This window comes from Canis lupus, chromosome 17, assembly GCF_048164855.1.
Source record: "Canis lupus baileyi chromosome 17, mCanLup2.hap1, whole genome shotgun sequence".
NCBI lineage: Eukaryota > Metazoa > Chordata > Mammalia > Carnivora > Canidae > Canis > Canis lupus.
The window spans coordinates 54,098,656-54,118,347 of NC_132854.1; the positions used below are offsets into that span (position 1 = coordinate 54,098,656).

At 37.4% G+C, this 19,692-nt stretch overlaps 1 protein-coding gene across 8 annotated transcripts in view; it reads right to left on the bottom strand.

Moving 5' to 3' along the window:
- The window catches only part of ENOX1 (ecto-NOX disulfide-thiol exchanger 1), a 548,612-nt gene that overhangs the window by 302,908 nt on the left and 226,012 nt on the right, over positions 1-19,692 (bottom strand). Inside the window, exon 1 of one of the 8 annotated variants that reach the window (XM_072782964.1) lies at positions 10,659-10,778. The exons of the other annotated variants lie outside the window; for them this stretch is intronic. The gene's annotated coding sequence lies outside the window, so the exon portion shown is untranslated. Of the gene's footprint in view, positions 1-10,658; positions 10,779-19,692 lie in introns of those variants that run through there. 8 annotated transcript variants of the gene reach the window in all.

Consider the following 19,692-nt stretch of genomic DNA (forward strand, 5'->3'; position numbering starts at 1 on the left):
GGGATCACGACCTGACCCAAAGGCAGATGCTCAACCACTGAGTCACTCAGGTGCCCCAAAATAGGTTCACCTTCTGGTAAGACAGAGATAGATGCTTATTGACATACACATACACTGACGTATGAGGAAAAACTCTAAAAATAGGGAAATTGAAAAAAAATGAGTCTTGCATTAACTACATCCAGATAATTCAATATTTTCACTACTAAACCACAGAGATCTAGATTACTAGGGAATAGCAATTGCTTTGAATTAAATATCTCTCTGGGTAAGCCAGTGTTGGCTTAATGAGTTTTCTGTATACTAGGCTTAATAAAAAATTGTATTAGTGGTTTCATACAAACATGGTAGAGCTGATGAATTACTCATAACGAAGGAAAATACCCCTAATCCTTTTTAATAATTCCTTTATTTCAAAATAGAAATTCATCCTTAAGCACACAGAATCCTTGATGATGATACAGGGCCAGAAAAATGAAGTGATTTGCTAGAGTCACATAGCTAATTAGTGATGGAGGTAAGATTAGAATGTAGGTCTCACAACACTGTGTCTGGAACACATTTTGCCACATTAGTTGTTTTCAATTAGTACTCTGCAGAGCCTGCTAGGCATCCCGGACAGGGCACGGGGGGCTTGGAGAGCACAGTTCCACTGTTTGCCTCATGCTTTCTGTTCCGGTAGACACATTGGGCTTTATTGTGCAGAGGTATCCAGATTCGGGGATTTTGTGCTATAAAAAAAACTACATATGACTACCATCATGTCATAAAAGAAGGGATGTTTTATTTAAACATTAAGAAAATTTTAAAGAGGAGGTATTTTAAGAATAAGGACTTTTGGAAGGACAGCATCTCAATAAATGGAAATTTTTGATAAAACATAGAGCCATCCCACATTTTTCCCATTCCACTAAGGATCACAGAAGAAAAAGCCAATATGGAAAGTCACTTTTTTGTGGACCTAAATTTGGGAAGCAGTGGTTTTACAGAAAGAATGTAGAATTTGGGTCTCGAACACATCACAGTTAACGGGGCATTCTTAGGTGAGTCATTTTGATCTCTGTCTATCTTTTATCCACAAAGTTCAGCAATTCCTGACCCACCCACTGCTAGGGTTATTCCTTCACACACACAAAAATTGAGCTTGGTTATTCTCAAAATGTGGCCTCAGGACTCCCTGCATCGGAATCACGCGAGGTACGTTAGAAAGCCCAAGTCCCTTGACCCTATCCTGGATGCGGTTCTCAGGGATGAGGTCGAGTTCTCAGGGACGCTGGGTTCTTACTTTTCAAATGATGGTTGACAAAATCTGCTCTCATCTCCATGGAGGCTGGTGGTAAGATTACAAGGATAGAATTCCTTCGAGAATCTGCAGCAGCAGTGGAAAAGAGGAGAATAAGAAAAGGGGAACGAGAGCCGGAAAGGATGAGAATAGAGAGAATATTTGAAGAAGGCAAATCACTTATTTTCACATTCTGTGCTCTCATCCGACAAAGGATTGTGAACAGACTGGGGACTTTTTAACCCCCTTCTTAGCAGCTAAGCTATTGTCAAGCAATATCGTTCAAGGCAGCGGTATCTTTGGAGGAACGGAGAGCTACTCTAGTAAAAGTGACCAGGAACCCCTGTCCCTTCAGCACCCCCTTCTCAGATACCCTCCACCCTCCAGAAAGCCTCTGAGGTCCCCCATGCTGGACAATAACAGAACCACCTGACCTTTGAGGTATCATTCTGCCTTCAGAGAAGGTAAACCTAACCATGGAACACCAGTCATCGAGCGATGCCGTTGGTTTGACCATCATCAGCACAGAACATGTAGCCACTTAATCACCAGATTCACCTGACAAGGGATGCAGGTGTGCAACAAAGCGGCATGGCAGATCCACAAACATAGTCAATCAAAAGATACTACCCCAACTTTTTTTTTTAACCCATTACGATTCATAACACAGAGGTTCTAACCAAATATTGTACCTCCTTTCTTTCTTCATAGTACCTAAGGAATCTGTCTCTTCCTTTCCATCCCCCATGGTGACAGCCACAGTACCAATCTCTAGAAACTATGTGAGACACTCAGCTGCCTTCCTCACATTGACCCAGGCTTCAGACTCCGTAGGTCAACCAGAAGCCTTCTTTCTAACTCATTGTGTTGATAATGACAAATCTGTGATCAGGTTTAAGTTCTTAACCCCCACAGCCTTCATGGAAATACATTAAAAACTCGTCACCTGCTCAGCAGTTGAGCATTTGCCTTTGACTCAGGTCCTGTTCCCGGGGTTCCAGGATCGAGTCCCGCATCAGACTCCCCATTGGGAGCCTGCTTCTCCCCCTGCCTATGTCTCTGCCTCTCTCTCTCTCTCTCTCTCTCTTTCATGAATAAATAAATAAAATCTTAAAAAAAAAAAACAACTCATCACCTGCCAATCACCCACATTCCCTAGCAGCTTTTATTGGGAAGTGCATTTGCCTAGCGCTCTTATTGAATAATCAGGCTCCAACCTCTTGCTCCCCACCTTCAACAGGTGTTTCACTCTGGGTCCCCGTCGTGCTGGACAGAAGAGTCTACATTAACCCAAGTGAGGTTTTGATGCCAAGTCTTTGGATTCATTCAAGACACATTTGCTTCCCTCCCGTCCTGTCCAGCCTGAGTCCTGTCATAACCATGAAATATGGCCACCCCCCCACCCCCCGCCCTTTGCTCAGCTCACTTTGCTCCAGCTTCCTGGATTCCTTGCTGTGCTCAAGCACATCAAGCACATTCCAGTTTCACAGCCTTCGTACATGCTGGTTCCTCTACCTGGAATACTCTCCCGCCAGGTATCTGCATGGATGTATCATTCTTCTCATTCAGGTTTCTGTTTAAAGGTCATCTCTTCAGACAGGTCTTAGCTAACCACCCTATTTAAAATTTCTCTGTCTTTGCTCTGATTCATTATTTTTTTCATAGCATTACCACCTGAAATTCAATTATATATGTGTTAGTTGATATGCTTATTATCTGGTTCCGCTCTCCTCAGTTATTCAGCAATATGAGTTCTGAACTGTAACTTTATTTTTAACCCAGTATCCCAGTGTCAATAATAATACAGGGCACTTAGAATGTGTCTGATAAATATTAGAAAGGAAGGAAGGAAAAAATTTGTGTCCTTAAAGCCCTCATTTCATCAACTACCTTGTCACGCTTCATGTCAATATACATACATCTAAAAATTTTTAATTGTGGTAAAGCACATATAAAATCTACCATCTTAACCTTTTCTAAGTGTGCAGTTCAGTGGTGTTAAATACATTCACACTGTTGTACAACCATCACCATCTTCCATCTCCAAAACTCTTCTCAGTTTGTAAAACTGAAACTTTGTAGCTATTAAAGAACAACTCCTCACTTCTCCCACCTTTAGCCCCTGGAAACCATCATTCTACCTTGTGTTTCTATGAAGCTGTCTACGAGGTACCTCATATAAGTGGAATCATGCAGTATTTGTTTTTTTTGTGCCTGGCATGTTTCACTTAGCAAAATGTCCTCAAGGTTCATCTACCTTGTAGCATGTGTCAGAACTTCCTTCCTTCTTAAAGCTGAATAATATTGCGTTGTATATATAGACCATGTTTTGTTTACCCATTCACCCATCAATAGACAACTGGGTTGCTTCCACCTTTTGGCTATTGTGAATAATGCTGCTGTGAACATGAGTGTACAAATATCTCTTTGAGACCCTGCTTTTAATTCTTTTGGATCCATACCCAGAAGTAGAATTGCTGGATCATATGGTAATTCTATTTTTACTTTTTTTGAGCATCTGCCATGCTGTTTTCCATAGCAGCTGCATCATTTTATATTCCTACCAGCAGTGAACAAGTGTTCCAATTTCTCCCCATCCTCACCAATACTTGCCATTTTGTTTTTTGGATAGTAGCCATCATAAGGGGTGTGAGGAGGTAGCTCATTTGGTTTTGATTTTTATTTGCTTTTCTCTCATGAATAGTGATACTAAACATCTTTTATATACCCGTTGGCCATTTGTGGATCTTTTTTTAAAGATTTATTTATTTATTTGATAGAAAGAGAGTAAGTGCAGTGGGAAGAGAAGGAGAGGCAGAGGGAGAATCCCAGGTAGACTCCATGCTGAGGGCAGAGCACAACATGGGGGCTCAGTCCCACATCCCTGAGATCATGACCTGAGCTGAAACCAAGAGTCAGATGCCTAATCAACTGTGCCATCCAGGATCCCCTGTATATCTTTTTGGAGAAAAGTCCTTTGCCCATTTTTGGAGTTGGGTTGTTTGGTTTTTGTTGTTGTCGGAGTTGTAGGAGTTCTTTGTATATTGTGGATATTAATCCCTTATCAGATGTATGATTTACAAATATTTTGTCTCATTCAGTGGCTTGCTAAATAATATATATTTTTAATTTCTTGAATTGTTTGGTGTCCTCTTAACCTATCCATAATTTATTTTGGGTGGTTCTCTCCTTCTAGAGAAAGGAAATGGTGACCCATGCAATTCTTAGCAAACAATTCTCTACGCAGACTTTTGAAGATGATTATGAAACAATATAAGATACTATTTGGTATCACTTTTCTTTCAATAATGGCCAACAAATGCAAGTACAACTGTTAATTAAAAGCACATAATGTTGTCTGATTATGAATAAAATGTTCCCAGCTCACTAGAGCATAATTTCTATAGCATTAGTGAAGAATTAACTAGCTTTATTAAAGATTTGGAGGACTAGTCACTTTTTCATCATCCTTTAATTAAAACCTCCACATCTTGCACTTGAAAGCCTTTGTTTCTTACCCATTATTTTCATTCTTTATTCTGTCTTTAAAAAACCAGGATGCAAAATAATAAAAAAAAACACAAAAGTTTTCAAATGAGCTTTTCATGCTCTGTAATAATAGAAAGGCATAGTTTTCTACAATATTGAAAAAAAAACATAAGATTTTAATGTTCTTCGAAATAGAAGGTCAAGAAGAAGAAAAGCAGTTTGGTTAGCAGAACATTTTGGATTTAAAGTTCTTTTGTAGTCTAAAATAAGTCTATATTAATATACAATTTCTTTCCACCTCCCTACCTACACTAAATTAAAAGGTACCATAGTTCAGGGTTACCAGCTCAAAGTCCTAACATGGAAAATTATCCAGTTAGAGTTCACCTTACTTTACCTTCTTCTTCACTTGATAGTTATTGCCCTCAGTAAATGGTACAGCAAGATAGCCTCCCTCAACCTTGGTTCCTTTCCCCTCGCAAAGACCCCCACACAAGTGCCTCACATAGTGCCAGATACCTATAGACACTCAATAGCAGTCTGTGAAATAAATTAAGTATTTAAGTCCATTAGCCAGGATTTGTTGGGTATTATGTACCAGGTTTCATGTTGTGTGCTTCACAGCCATGATGTCATAATACCACAGGCAATTCTTACCACTTCATGTCCACTAAACTATTCTACATTCAATTCCATGTTTCTCCCCATAAGGCCCCGGTTATGGGCTTTGTCTCCTTTAAAAATTCTACCATATGCTACTTAAGGAAAGGAGTACTTACTCTGTATTTTTTTTTATATTGATTTTGGGACTCACATCTCTAAACCCATTTATACAAGAAGAGTTTATTACATGGCTAATTTCAGCCCAGCTGAGGAGAAATATAAGAATAATATATTTTTTGTTTCATCTTCTGTTATTGAATGCAGCCTGATGCATCTTGCAAGAAGAAAAAACTGATACTACGTATGTGATAAAGAGTATGAGTGATAGAAAGCAATAAGAGAGCTAGCTAGCTTTCCACACCAGAATTATTATTTGTATGATTAAAATATAAAGACACCTGAATTTATCTTTTCTGTTTATACTGTCTGCGTCTCATTAAGTCTATGTTTCCGCTTTCTTCTAAATATTGTTTTCCATATTTCAAACATCTAATTAAGTAAACACAATGCAAAGTGAGATGATACACTGTTTGGAAAACCATAAAATTATAGAGTAGATAGACTACCATTATAATCCAATTTTCACTCTGTTATAATTTTCCAAAAGGGTTTCCTTTGGGGTTGAAACTTTCTAAGCTTGATTTCAGCTCAAAACACAATGTCTTGATTTACCTGAATTTGGAAAAGGAAGATTCAACTCAGCTCTTTCTCTACTGATCACATGAGTTTGTTTCCTACAGAAATAGATTGGGCTTAATCTTCTTTTGATTGATGACTTCAGGAGTCACTCTTCTTTTGAATTCTGGGGCATTTAACATAATTATTCAAGTCATGCACATGGTACAAGAGATGATGACATAATGATGAGATGGTGTTCTCTGCCCAGGCCTACCCTTTACACAATATACACCCTAGTACACAACCTTTCTATACTATAATAGGACTATTGTCTTACTACAGATACCTATACCTAGAACAGTTGGATCAAATGGAATGTGTATTTTTTTAAAGATTTTATTTATTTATTTAAGCGAGGGGCAGAGAAAGAGGGAGAAGCAGACTCCTGACTGGGTGGGGAGCCCAATGTGGGGGCTTGATCCCAGGACCCTGGGATCAGGACCTGAGTTGAAGGTAGATACTTAACCCACTGAGACACCAAGGCACCTATGGAATGTGTATTTTAAATAACAATATATGCTGTCAAACTATCCTCCAAAATGACTGCATGAAATTAATATAATTTCACCTAAAGTACATACACGAGAATACCTATTTCCCATATTCACCAATACTGAATATTAATTATCATTCTCTTGGATAAAAATTTCTTCATTGTTATTTTAATATTGAACTCTAAAATTGTTATGAGCCTGCTAACATAATGTTCTTTCTTAGGTTGTCTTTTTTTTTTTTTTTGAAACAATTTTTTTTTTATCTGAGGAATTCTGAAATTTCATCAAAATGCACCTAGCTACATGTTACTTTTCTTTCATTGTGCTGGGAATCTGCCAAGCCATCTAATCTCAAAACACAAGTCTATCTTCAACTTAGAGAATTATCTTCTGTTATTTCTTTGATAATTTCTTTGAATATTTTCGTATCTACTTTCTCTGTTCCCATCTAGAACTCTTAGTCAATAAATGTTTGACCTCTTAGATTGATTTTCCATGCCCCACTTTTCTCTCATGTTTTCATCCTTCCCTCTTGTTGCTTTGTATTTTGGGAGGACTGCCTGAGGTTCCTAAATCACCATTCTGGCATTCAGTATTTTCATTCTATAGTCAGCTGCCCCATTGATTCTTCTAATTTGGGAAATCACACATGTACCAGTATCTCTTTCTTGTTTTCTGATTCTTCCCATTTCCATTCCCTTAGTTTTAAGCCTACATAGGATCATGTTGGCTCACATTTGAAACAGATTTTAATGAGGCTAGAATATGAAAAATTTGACTCCCAAACTATGGTTACTGTAATATGGCATTTGAGAGTAGTATGCTTAACACACAAATTTGGGAACATTGCTTAACATTACTGTGTGCTAACTCACATTAAGAATTATACTGCTACTACTAATTATACTACTACTGTAGTAGTAGTAGTAGTAGTAGTTCATATATGCTAAAAATTTCCTGCTGGTCTTATTTGACATATATTAGCACATTCAGTCCTCACAGAAATTCTGTTATTTCTGTTTTACAAATAAAGATACTGACAGAAAGTGGCTAACTTTTCCAAATGATACTATTCAAAGTGGAGGAGCCAGGTTTAATCCCAAGTAGACTATCTCCAGTGCCCACTCAATTTAAAAAGTCAGTATTCTAATAATTGTTTATACAACTATTAAAACAATAAACAATCAATGTAGCCATCACACTAAGCTGCCCAACCTGGAATAGTCTGATGCCAAGAATACCTCTGACTCAAGACCCCTCTGAATCAGTTATTAAAGCTGGGATGACTCTCCTGTGTGTATGGTATGTTTTAATACTCATCTAATATTTCACGCGGCATGTGAGTGAAAGCTATGCTGGAGCGGACAGGAAATATCTAAACAAAGCATCCTATGTTCATAGCATTTCAAACAATACCTATCAGGTTTCATAAATCATCTGTTTCAATGGAGGTAACATGGTTGACATAGATATTGTTAAGAAGTAAAGTACATAATCAGAGTAGACAAGATGTCTGGAGGATTTACTTTGTGATAGACAGAAAGAGTAAAATTTCTCCAAAAGAACTAAAGCTGAACAAAGGAAAGATACTGCCATTCAATTATTTCTTACTTATTACTTCTGATAGGAAGTCACCTGGGAGTGACCCTGCAGAATCTACCTGTGTTAAAGTGCCCTCATCTAGAGCTCATCATCCAAGAGATGCTAAGAAATGAAAATTATATGGCTTAGAAAGTGGTTGTAGCTGAATGTCAACCAGAAGAAATCTCTCCTATTTAGACATAATACAACAGCAGAATTTAAAAATAATCGTCTTTCCATATTAGTCCTAAGTTGCATGTGGAATAAACCAGGTTGAGAATGATTGAAAGTCAAAAGAGTATAGTTATAGCAACAATAACATTAAATAAAACTGCCTAAATTAAAGTATCTTTGGCTATTTTTAAATCTTTAAAGAGCAAACAGAAGCTTGCTAAATCATTAAAATCAAATTACCATAATTTAGGATCTAAAATGATTAGAGTATTAATGTAATGATTATATTTCTTTAAACCTTGTTAATGAAAAATCACCGTTACTTTCTTTTAGAAAGAAATTACATTAACTAATATCATTGGATACCATTGAGATTAGCCAGTTCATCTCCATATGAGCCAAAATTTGTACCAGTAATTAGAATGCTAATATTTTATACATAATTATAATGAAAGCTTCTTGGTCATATACAGTAATAAGTGGAAAAATGAAAAACACTATTTAAAATATAAATACAAATGAATAAAAAAGGAACAAGAAGTAAAAATAAATAAGTCTAGAGATCTGTTGTACAATATTGTGTCTATAGTCTAGAAGCTGTATTATGTGTTTAAAAACGAGAGGACAGATCTATGGTAAGTGTTCTTATACCACATTAAAATTTTTAAAAACAGTATTTTTAGGGTAATGGGGCTATACGAAGCTTTGTAGTTTGTTTAAATTTTCAAAACATTTGATTTCTATTATGTCAAAGACTGAATAAATAACATTGTTCCCTTATAAAATATTTTCTGTAGGAGATGCTATGAAACTAAGAAAAAAATGAATTACACATAATTCTTCTATCCTGAGATATTATTAGCGTTTAACAGTTTGATATACACTTTCAAGTTTTTCTATGGACTGTGATTTTATTTAAAAAATGGAATACCTCTGTCCCTTTATTACTGAACAATACACTGTGGACTTTTTTTGGCATTTAAAAATGGCCTTCCATAACAGTGATTCTCAAAGTACAGACTTCAGACTTCTAGGTGTCCCTGAGATCCTTTCTTTGGATCTTGGAGGTCAAATCTATTTTCATAATAATATTAAAACGTTATTTGCCTTTTTGTTTTTTTTGCCATGTTGACATTTGCACTGATGAGTCAAAAGCAATGGTGGGTAAAAATGCTACAGCCTTAAAAAGAACCATGGTAGTTTTTGAGTTCTATCACTATTAAAGAATGATAGCACTATCAAAGAATAATATCCACGATTATCCCCAAAATGCTATTTCAATAGTCCCTTCTTTATAGAGACATATATATTTGTGGATCTGGATTCTTTTTATTCTTCAACTGAAACATATCAAAACCAACGGAAAAGTGAAGCAGGTATCAGAATCCATATGTCTTCTCTTAAACCAATCAAGACATTAAAGAGATTTGCAAAAATGTAAAAGAACACTAAGCTTCTCACTAATATTTTTTGTTTTGATAAATACATTTTCCAAAAAGTGTGTTATTTATGTTAACAGGCAATGTGTTTGCTGCTTTTAAGTGGATAGATACCTAAACATATTAAAGTTTTCTACATAATTTCTAATACAGTAAATATTGATAGATATAAACCACATGAATGGAAGTTATTTGGAAACTTCAGTAAGTTTTAAGAAGTCTTAAGATTAAAAAGTTAGGGAAATGCTGTTTTATAACAGGACTTTTACCAAAAGTATAGTGGTCTTTTAAAAGGACATGCCTTAATTTATTTAACTCCAGGATATACAATTCTTGAAAGAAACACAACTATGTAAATTCTAAAGGGCCCAGTAAAAGATCTCCTGGGTAAGTAAGTATATAAGTAAATGATTGAGTAAATGATTGAGCAAGGCTCAATCAGGTTGGATCCTGACCATCTTAGGGTTTTCTTAGGGTTTCCCCCCCGCCCTTCCCATTCTCATTGCCTCTCCGTCAAATCACTGGAGATCTGCACAGCCCTAAATGAATTAGAAGTATTATTTAATCAGCCTCCCCCTACCATTTTTTTACGTTAAGAACATATTTATATTAGTAAGAACTCATGGACCAGTTTATTTCGTAAATCTGGATTTTCTTAAATCAGGATTATCTACACTAATGGAACTGATTTTTAAAATTAACCTAGGATTAAAAACAACAACAACACAGTCTGCCCGGTCCTAAAGCACAAAAATTCCATAAAATGCCACTCTCTCATGTATTAATATTACTTTTTTAATGAATTAAATATAGAGAGAGTTAGCCTCATTAAACTCGAACGGTCTCTGGGGGACTTACCTAAATAACTTTAAACCAGACTATACTCCCTGAAACATGTTCCACCATACTAAGGAATTTTCATTGTCAGAGAGCCTCTCGAGTATCTGTTTTAAGTGGTCAGGTCTCCGTGCTAGAATGCTAACGAGTAGAATGGAATGACAGTAGAGCCACATAAGATTCTCAAAGTGTGAACACTCGGGTGCAGAGCCTGTATTTTAGTGCAGAATGAATGTGGGAATCTGTATCCGTGATTTTCAAATGCTTAAGCTGCATTTTGTCTCCAAAAATCTGCACTGGCTTTTCCTATTTTAAGTTAAAACATACCCTCCTGTCCAACATACCCTTTCTATTTTATGACTCAATCACAGACCTTGGGTCCTCAATAAAGGGAGATTCTAAAGAAACCAAGGAACGTGGTAGATAACCAACCACTGAACCCTCTTTCCACCTCCTATTGGGCTAGGACACAGGCTTGTGTTCTCAAAACTCAGCCTGGTGTTGCTTCAACCAAGGGGTTACTCTCTTGGCACCAGTATGACCCCTTAGTCCATGGCCTTACTCCCTTTTCCTCCCCCAGGATTAGAAAGTAATTTTTTTGAGACATTCTTGTCATTTTCCTGGGATAATGTTTTTGCCTTCTCTCATCTTCTATAACAAGAAAAAAACCCAAAAATCAAAAAAACTGTTCCCTACCCCATCCCCTAAGCCCTAGAGAGTGAAAATAGTGGTGTCATCACAGAGGATGGTAAATGTACCTAAGGTAGATCATCTAATGAATGGATACTAAAGGTGATGCTGTCATTATATTCCCAGATGACCACAGCAGGAATTGGTGCTTCTCCAGTCGAAGCCTATGGTGCCCTTCGAGGGCCAGCGTTTCTAAACTGGCAACAGTTTTGCCCTCTAGACACAATTTTGGTTATTACAACTTCAGTGGGGGGTGCCACTGGCATCTAGTGGGTAGAAGTTAGGGCTGTTGCAAAGCATCTTCAAATACAAAGGATAGCCCCCATAACAAAATATTATAACCCCAGATGTTGATGGGTTAAGAAACTCTGTCCTGGTCTAATGCCAAACACACAGCTTTGGGGTCCATGGATATAAATGGGAACCTTGCTTTTATTACTCAATAGTTCATTCAACTATTTGCACTTTTGTACCATTTTCATTATTAGAGATATCCGATCCCTCGGTCTAACACTTATTAGCTTTGTGACCTTGAACAAGGAGCTTAAGCTCTGTACTTGATATGTGAACGTTAAAAAAATAATGCCTCCACACAACTGTTGTGAAGATTGCATTAGATAACACACAAAAAATGCTTAGTGATAAATGTTAGCTGCTGCTATCATCATCATCATCAAACAGTAACTACTAGGTGCCTGGTAATATGTTTGGATCTGAAAATATATAAATGAATAAAGACTTGGAATTTATCAATAAGACCGTAGACACACCCAGCTAAGCAAAAACGCAATCAAAAGACATATCTCAAAGTTCCGAAATTCTAAAGAATTGTCCCCAAGCAAGAGGCACTTCTGTGCACCCCTTGACTGCTCAGTGAGACACATCTTTTCATTGTCCACTAGCACCAGGAGAAGCCATGCTTGTTCTCACTAGGACCTCTCATGCTCTGCTTCTCTGCTACCTCTCCCGCCCATCAGAACCCCAGATTCTCTGACTTTGGGACCTCAGGTGTTTTGAGGTGAAAAGTTATGGTCACAACAAAGAGCAAGTAGCATGCAAATGGAATGGCCTCCAATGGGCCTCAGAAAACGGAAGAGTGGACAGTGTCACCATGTTCAAAATTCAAGGGTCAACGTTTCAGTCCATGAGGAGCACGGGGTCAGCACATACCGTCAGTCTACCTGCTTCCTGTGGCGTTTTTGGCATGAGTCAGCCAGAAACTCTTAACGGAAATGAACATCTTTTAAGGAAAAAAATTCCCCTGGTTAAAAACTTCATATTAATTTATTTTCCTTATTGTAACAAGTGACTTTTACTTATCCCTCTTTTATCACCTGATACAGCTCTGATCTTTGCTCTGTGCAAGAAGGTTATAATTTGCACATGCACATTATAATTTGTAACTGTACAAATGACTGCAGTGTCACATTCTCTAGAATAACGACCTGTAGCATAAATATATGGGGGTTGTAAGGAGGGCATGTGCCTTACGAGAATATCCTTTAAGCTCTTGCACCTTCTACACATTCAGCAGCAGGAAAATTACTTGAAATGTAAAAGCTCCATTTAGATGCTGTATATTTTTTGTTGATTTGGATTAAAACCAAATGATTATTTTTAAGTTAATATAGAAACACTGTGGGAAAATGAATCATATTTTAATTGCTACAATGCTGTATCATTTACTTACACTAGAAATGATTGGTGAATCTGGTTTGGGGGTACGTCCTAAACACACCAATTAGCACACAGATTAACCTCTGTAATCACTCTTTAGCCAATTGCTTTCTATAATTTTTTCACAAAATTTGTTTGCACTCATGTTTCTTAATGAGATAGGCAACTAGCCTTGCATTTCAGAAATTTGGTTTTCTAGCATAAAAACATTTACACTATTTCCTTTGAAGAAATTTATTGCTGGTTTACTTGCATATAATACTAAAATCCTCTATTTTGCTGAAAGGCTTCAAACCGTAAGAAGATAGAAGATGGCTAGTTTGTGGACTATTAGAAAGCATGGAGTTCCACTTAAAAAAAAAAATTCCATGGTTCCAACTCTATAAACCCTTCTTTAAGAAAAATACATATTCCAAACCAGAATGATAAAGGAGGCAGAGAAGTGTCTGCATGACAGGCTTCCTCTTTCAAAATATATCATTACCTTTCATAAATCTATTATTCTGGTCACTCACAATCTTATACGTTCAGGAAGGAATGTTTTTTTAAGATCTAACTGTAAAAAGCACTGAGGTGTTCTTTCTTTTGTTGGGGGCAGTCCTAGGAGTATACTTATTTATGTCCCCTGTCTGAACTGATGCCTTATGTGTCCTCGGAGTCAGGTGTATCTGTTATCTCTGGAGGACTGAGAGGTGGATTCTCTTTGAACTAACCTACATGAGGGACCTCCTGGCTCCTAGGAGCCTCCTAGGATAAAGACGGAAGGGAAGGAAGTAACAAGGAGACAATTTTATTCCAGGACAAGGAGCCATGATACAAGAAAAAAAGAAGTGATGCTGAGAACCACAAAATGTCTACTCTTTAAATATGGAGAGACTGATCCAGCAAACACACAGGGGTTCCAGGTAGAGAAATTGTAATAAATTTAACACTAAAAAACAAGAGTGGTTTACCTGAAATCTCAGTAGGGGAACTAGAAGATATTAGTGGCATTATTCCAGTACCATTTCTCAATTTATGACACTTACTCTTGGGCTGCACCTAATTAACACAAATGCCAGTATTAATCTATATTAATTCCCCCACTGTACGAAAATAAAGAATTCCCATGAAAACTTTCGTGAACCAAAATGGTGTAAAGCAAAGAAGCATTCACCATTAATATATATGGAAATTTTTAAGGCATTCCTAGACCCGAATGCTCCTCTGATACTTTAGGGCACATCTTGCTAACATATGCACAAAATAAATCAAGATAAAGCACAGATGCTCACAGGCCGAGTTCAAAGCTTGATGCTGAGATGCTGAGCACAGTTCCCAGGCAAGGAGCTTGGCGGGGGGCCACTCTGCTTGGGTATGCGCTGCCCCTATAAGGACTTGCTGTAGAACAAATGCTGAATGCTATTTTCACTTTTCACCTTTTTATGTAAAGGCAGAAATCCTCTTTTGGATTTTTTTTTTCAGTTAATGAAAACAGGGACTAATGTAGCTGATTCCTAAAAGTTAAGTGGTATAACGGGAGCTTAGGAAAAGTGAGGGATACCTGTATACCCTAGACATGAGGCTCAGTCACCCTTGGATGGGTGTAAGTAGGACTCTCAGTTACCCATGACATAGGGACCACATGTGAAGTCAGTGACTGGAAACTTCCTCCAGGATGGAGGGACAATCAACTTGCTGGTGATGCACAGTAATCAAGAGGACTCCCTCACACACACATGTGAGATACTCACTGAGGCTCCAAAGCTTTTTGGGAGGGATCTTGGGAGAGAGCTAGTTGGAGCCAAAGAAATGCTATTGCATAACTTTCACTGTGCTATGTTTTTTTTTTAATTTTTTTTTATTTATTTATGATAGTCACAGAGAGAGAGAGAGGCAGAGACACAGGCAGAGGGAGAAGCAGGCTCCATGCACCAGGAACCCGATGTGGGACTCGATCCCGGGTCTCCAGGATCGCGCCCTGGGTCAATGGCAGGCGCCAAACCGCTGCGCCACCCAGGGATCCCTGTGCTATGTTTTTATTCCCAGGATGGGGCAGCCTAGGAAACACAGGAAACGTGCAGAAGTAGTAACAATGACTGCAATAGCGGCTACTTTGTTTTCTATACAGTTGTCCACAGTGTTTCTGTGAAATAGGACAACTGCACCAGAATATTTCAGTGGGGACTACGATATGCACACAAGTTAAATTATAAATGTCCCTGGGATATGAGACACGATATCCCAAAGTATTGAACCAGGTGGAGGAAACTGCTGAGAATCAATGTTTGCTCTAACTCCTCATGATGATACACTGCAGACAAGAACATTTCCTGGTTTATTACTGTTTGTTCCCCAAGGACTAGAAGAACTGACTTAGCCTCTGTCCCTGAATCATACAATAGCCCTGTCTCTAAGTGAACTTGTATTTCCTGAGCTCTGGACTCAGCCTCTGGGGGTCCAGGACTGCTCCCCGTCCTCTCAGCATTAGCTGATTTCTTTCTTTCTTTTTTTTTTTTTTTTTTATTAGCTGATTTCTCTCTGTGTGTCCTAGGGCTTGACCGTGACCTGTCTTCTGGACCTGGCCCGTTCTGCTAATTCTATATTCCTGTTGATACTAGTATTCTCTTGCTTAAGAGGATGCCTAACTTGAAATCCTATAGATATGCTTAATCTAATTTTACCATCTTTAAAAGCATCCTTTATGGTTTCAGAAATAAATAAGGTATTTTCATCATTGTTCCTTTATTTCATCAAAAAATTTTTTTGACAGAACTGTAGAGAAGGTGAGCAACTAAATGTTTAGAATGGCACAGCACAAGTCAGAATGAGGCCAGAATGACCCTTGATAGGACACAGGCTTTTAATTGTAGATTTGGGGTACACATACATAAACTATACTGTGATTTGGGGGCAGATACTCTTTTTGGATTAAGAAAACTTTCTTCTCTTCCTGGCATACTAAGAATTATTACCATGAACTAATGTCAAATTTTAGTAAATGCTGTATCAGTATAAGATAATCATATGATTTTTCTCTTTTTATATAATTAGTGTGGATAATTACATTAAAGCAATCTTGAATCTGGTTTAAAATCAATTTGCTCATGTAGGGGCCCCTGGGTGGCTCAGTCAGTTAAGCATCCGACTCTTGGTTTTCGGCTCAGGTCATGATCTCAGGGTCATGGGATTGAGTCCTGCATGGGGCCTGTGCTCCCCACTTGGTGCAAAGTCTGCTTGTCCTTCTGTCTTCCCCACTGCTGCTCAGCCTCCCTGCACTTGTGCTCTCTCTCAAATAAATAAAATAAAATCTTTAAAATCAATTTGCTCATGTATTATTCTTTTTAATATATTGACAACTTGATACTATTTTCTTCAGAACTTTTATACTTATTAAAGTTGTTGATAATATCCCCTTACTATATTTTCAATGTCCGTGAGGAACTATAACAATACCACATTTTATCATTCCCATTGCCTGGTTATTTAAAATTTTTTTTCTTGTTTGAGCTTGCCTATTTTATTTTACTTTATTTTTTTAAAAAGATTTTATTTATTCATGAAAGACACAGAGAGAGAAAGAGAGAGAGAGGCAGAGGGAGAAGCACTCCACTCGGGGAGCCCGATGTGGGACTCGATCCCAGGACCCAGGGATCATGACCTGAGCCAAAGTCAGATGCTCAACCACTGAGCCACGCAGGTGTCCCAAGCTTGCCAACTTTAGTTGATTTTTCAATGAACAAAATTTCAGCTTTGATGACAGTCTCTGCTATGCATTTGTTTTTTGTTTTTAAATTTTCATTATTTTCTGCTCTTCTCCTTTTTTCTTCCTTCTACTTTCTTTCAGTGTATTTTTCCTTCCTTTTTGTAACTTTTTGAGATGGATGTTCAGTTCATTAATTTTCAGTTTTAAATGCATTTAAGGCTATAAATTTCCCTCAAATAAGACTTTAGGTGCATCTTATACATTTTGAAATGTCAAAATTACATTAGCATTCAGGCAAAATTATTTTTTTTTAATTTTTTATTTATTTATGTATGATAGTCACAGAGAGAGAGAGAGGCAGAGACACAGGCAGAGGGAGAAGCAGGCTCCATGCACCGGGAGCCCGATGTGGGATTCGATCCCAGGTCTCCAGGATTGCGCCCTGGGCCAAAGGCAGGAGCTAAACCGCTGCGCCACCCAGGGATCCCCAGGCAAAATTATTTTCTAATTGCAACTGTGATTTCTTTTTTGATCCTTTATCAATCTAGAAGAATAATTCTTAATTTTTAAATATAAGAATATTCAAGGGACGCCTGGTGGCTCAGTGGTTGAGCATCTGCCTTTGGCTCAGGGCGTGATCCCGGGGTCCGGGATCAAGTCCCACATCAGGCTCCTTGTGAGAAGGCTGCTTCTCCCTCTGCCTATGTCTCTGCCTCTCTCTCTGTGTCTCTCATAGATAAATAAATATAATCTTTTAAAAAAATAAATATAAGAATAATCAAGATTTTACTATTCTCAAGATTACTGTTGCTGATTTGTGGCTTAAATGAATAGTGATCAACTTTTAATCCTTTGTAAAATTTTAATCCTTTCAAATATTTTGAGACTTGCTTTTTGATCCATTATCTGGTCAGGGTTTTTTTGTTTGTTTGTTTTTAATGTTTCTTACATACTAGGCAAAAATGGTTTTCTGTGCTTGCTTTGTGTTGTTTTCTATGTGTCCATAAGTAAAGTTTGTCATCTTACAGGTTAAGCCTTATAAATGCTTACTCTTTGTTCTCTCAATTTACTGAAAGAGATATATCATAATATCTTACTATTTATGAATTATTCTATTTCTTCTCTTAGTTTTGTCAATTTTTAAAAATTGGGTCACATGATTAAGTATCTAAAATTTGAGGATTATTATAACTTCCAGGTGAATTAATTTTTACCACTGTAAAATATCCTTATCATATCTGGTAATGTTTTTTGATAGAAAAAGTCTCCTTAGTATTAACATAGCCCATTGCTTTTATGGGGGGGTGGGGGGTACAAGTAGAGACATTGGGATTTGCATCTTATGTTTTTTTTTCGTTTTTTTTTTTTTTACCTCTTTATTTCCAATCCTTTACATTCTTTTTTTTTTTTTTTTAAGATTTTATTTATTTATTCATGAGAGACACACAGAGAGAGGCAGAGACACAGGCAGAGGGAGAAGCAGGTTCCATGCAGGGAGCCCGATGTGGGACTCGATCTTAGGACTCCAGGATCACACCCTGGGCCGAAGGCAGGGGCCAAACCGCTGAGCCACCCAGGGATCCTACATTTTTATATATTGATATATTTCTTGGAAGTAGCATTAAGTTGGGCCTTATTCAATCTGATAACCTTTGTCCTTTAATTAGAGAATTATGGCTGTTTACAATTAACACTAGTGCTAATATATTTAAATCTAAGTCTGCTACCCTACCATCTACTTAGCTTCTCTGAACCTCAGTATCAACTTCAAACATGGGTCTTATGAGAATTAAATAAATTTTAAATGAGAAGACTTGTACAAGTGCTTTGAAGACTATAACGTTCTAAAACCAAACTAAATATGACTAAATATTTTTCCACTGAAGATTTTCTCCCAAAAAACTATGATGCAGGGTCTTGAATGCTGCTTCAGAGGAACTCAAAAAAGGTTTCAAGTGATGGCAGTGTCAGAAGAATGTACCCACAGCCTCCTAATATGACTCCTTCGGAAGAAACAAAGCTCAAGATATGTGGCTTGGGAAAGTACTTGGAAGGCTCTGAGGAGGGTGAGGGGCTCAGTGAGTTCAAGGGATGGAAAGCAGGCCACTATGGGAAGAAGGGGTGACTAGTGGTGGGGTCATAGTGAGATCCTGTAGAGCTTTATGGTTATGGACTATGTTAGAAATGTCTTTCCCAGTATATAGGACAACATGGTCTGGTTTATATTTTAAATAGTTTACTTGGGCAGCTATTGATTAGAGAAGGCAAGAGTGGAAGTGGGATGGAAGATAAAGTAGCCATTTCAGACAGTCTCCTAAACATACCCCCACCCTCTGCAAAATGAGGTGGTGCCTTCTGACTGGAGAAAGAGAAGCAGGTGGACTTGAGGTGTCTTTGAGGAGAGAATCAATAGGACATACTAATGTCTCGCATGTAAAGTAAGGGAGAGAGAATGGTACTAAGTAGGACGTCATGATTCTGCCTCAAGCAACACACTGATGGCAAGTGCTTGTGGTGAATTTACATCTACGATGAAGTCTAATATTTACAGACTAGTTACCAAATCTACTGATTATCTTCTCTTCATTATCTTATTTCCTTTATTTAATAAACTTTAAAAATTGCAAGGTCGTGAAAACCTCTCATAGTTCCACAAACTCCAATCTCTTTGTAATATTTTTCCTTTGCACCTTTTGTGCAAAAAATGATTTCAAATAAAACCAAATGGTGCACTATGTACTATACTATATTACTCCTCTCATAAAAGATACTATAAGGTTTGGCCAAAGCCCTCAGTTGTTTGGACCAGGTTAACACTATAACTCCAAGAAGAAAAAATCCACAAATTCTATTGCATTTATCATGAGAAAACAAGATATTTCAGTACAATTCTGATGGAAGACAATTTGTTTTTCCTCAACACAAAACTCTAGTACCACTACTTTCAAAAGAAGCATTTCTATTATAAAAACCATCATGATTGTAATTGAGATGATAACCCTC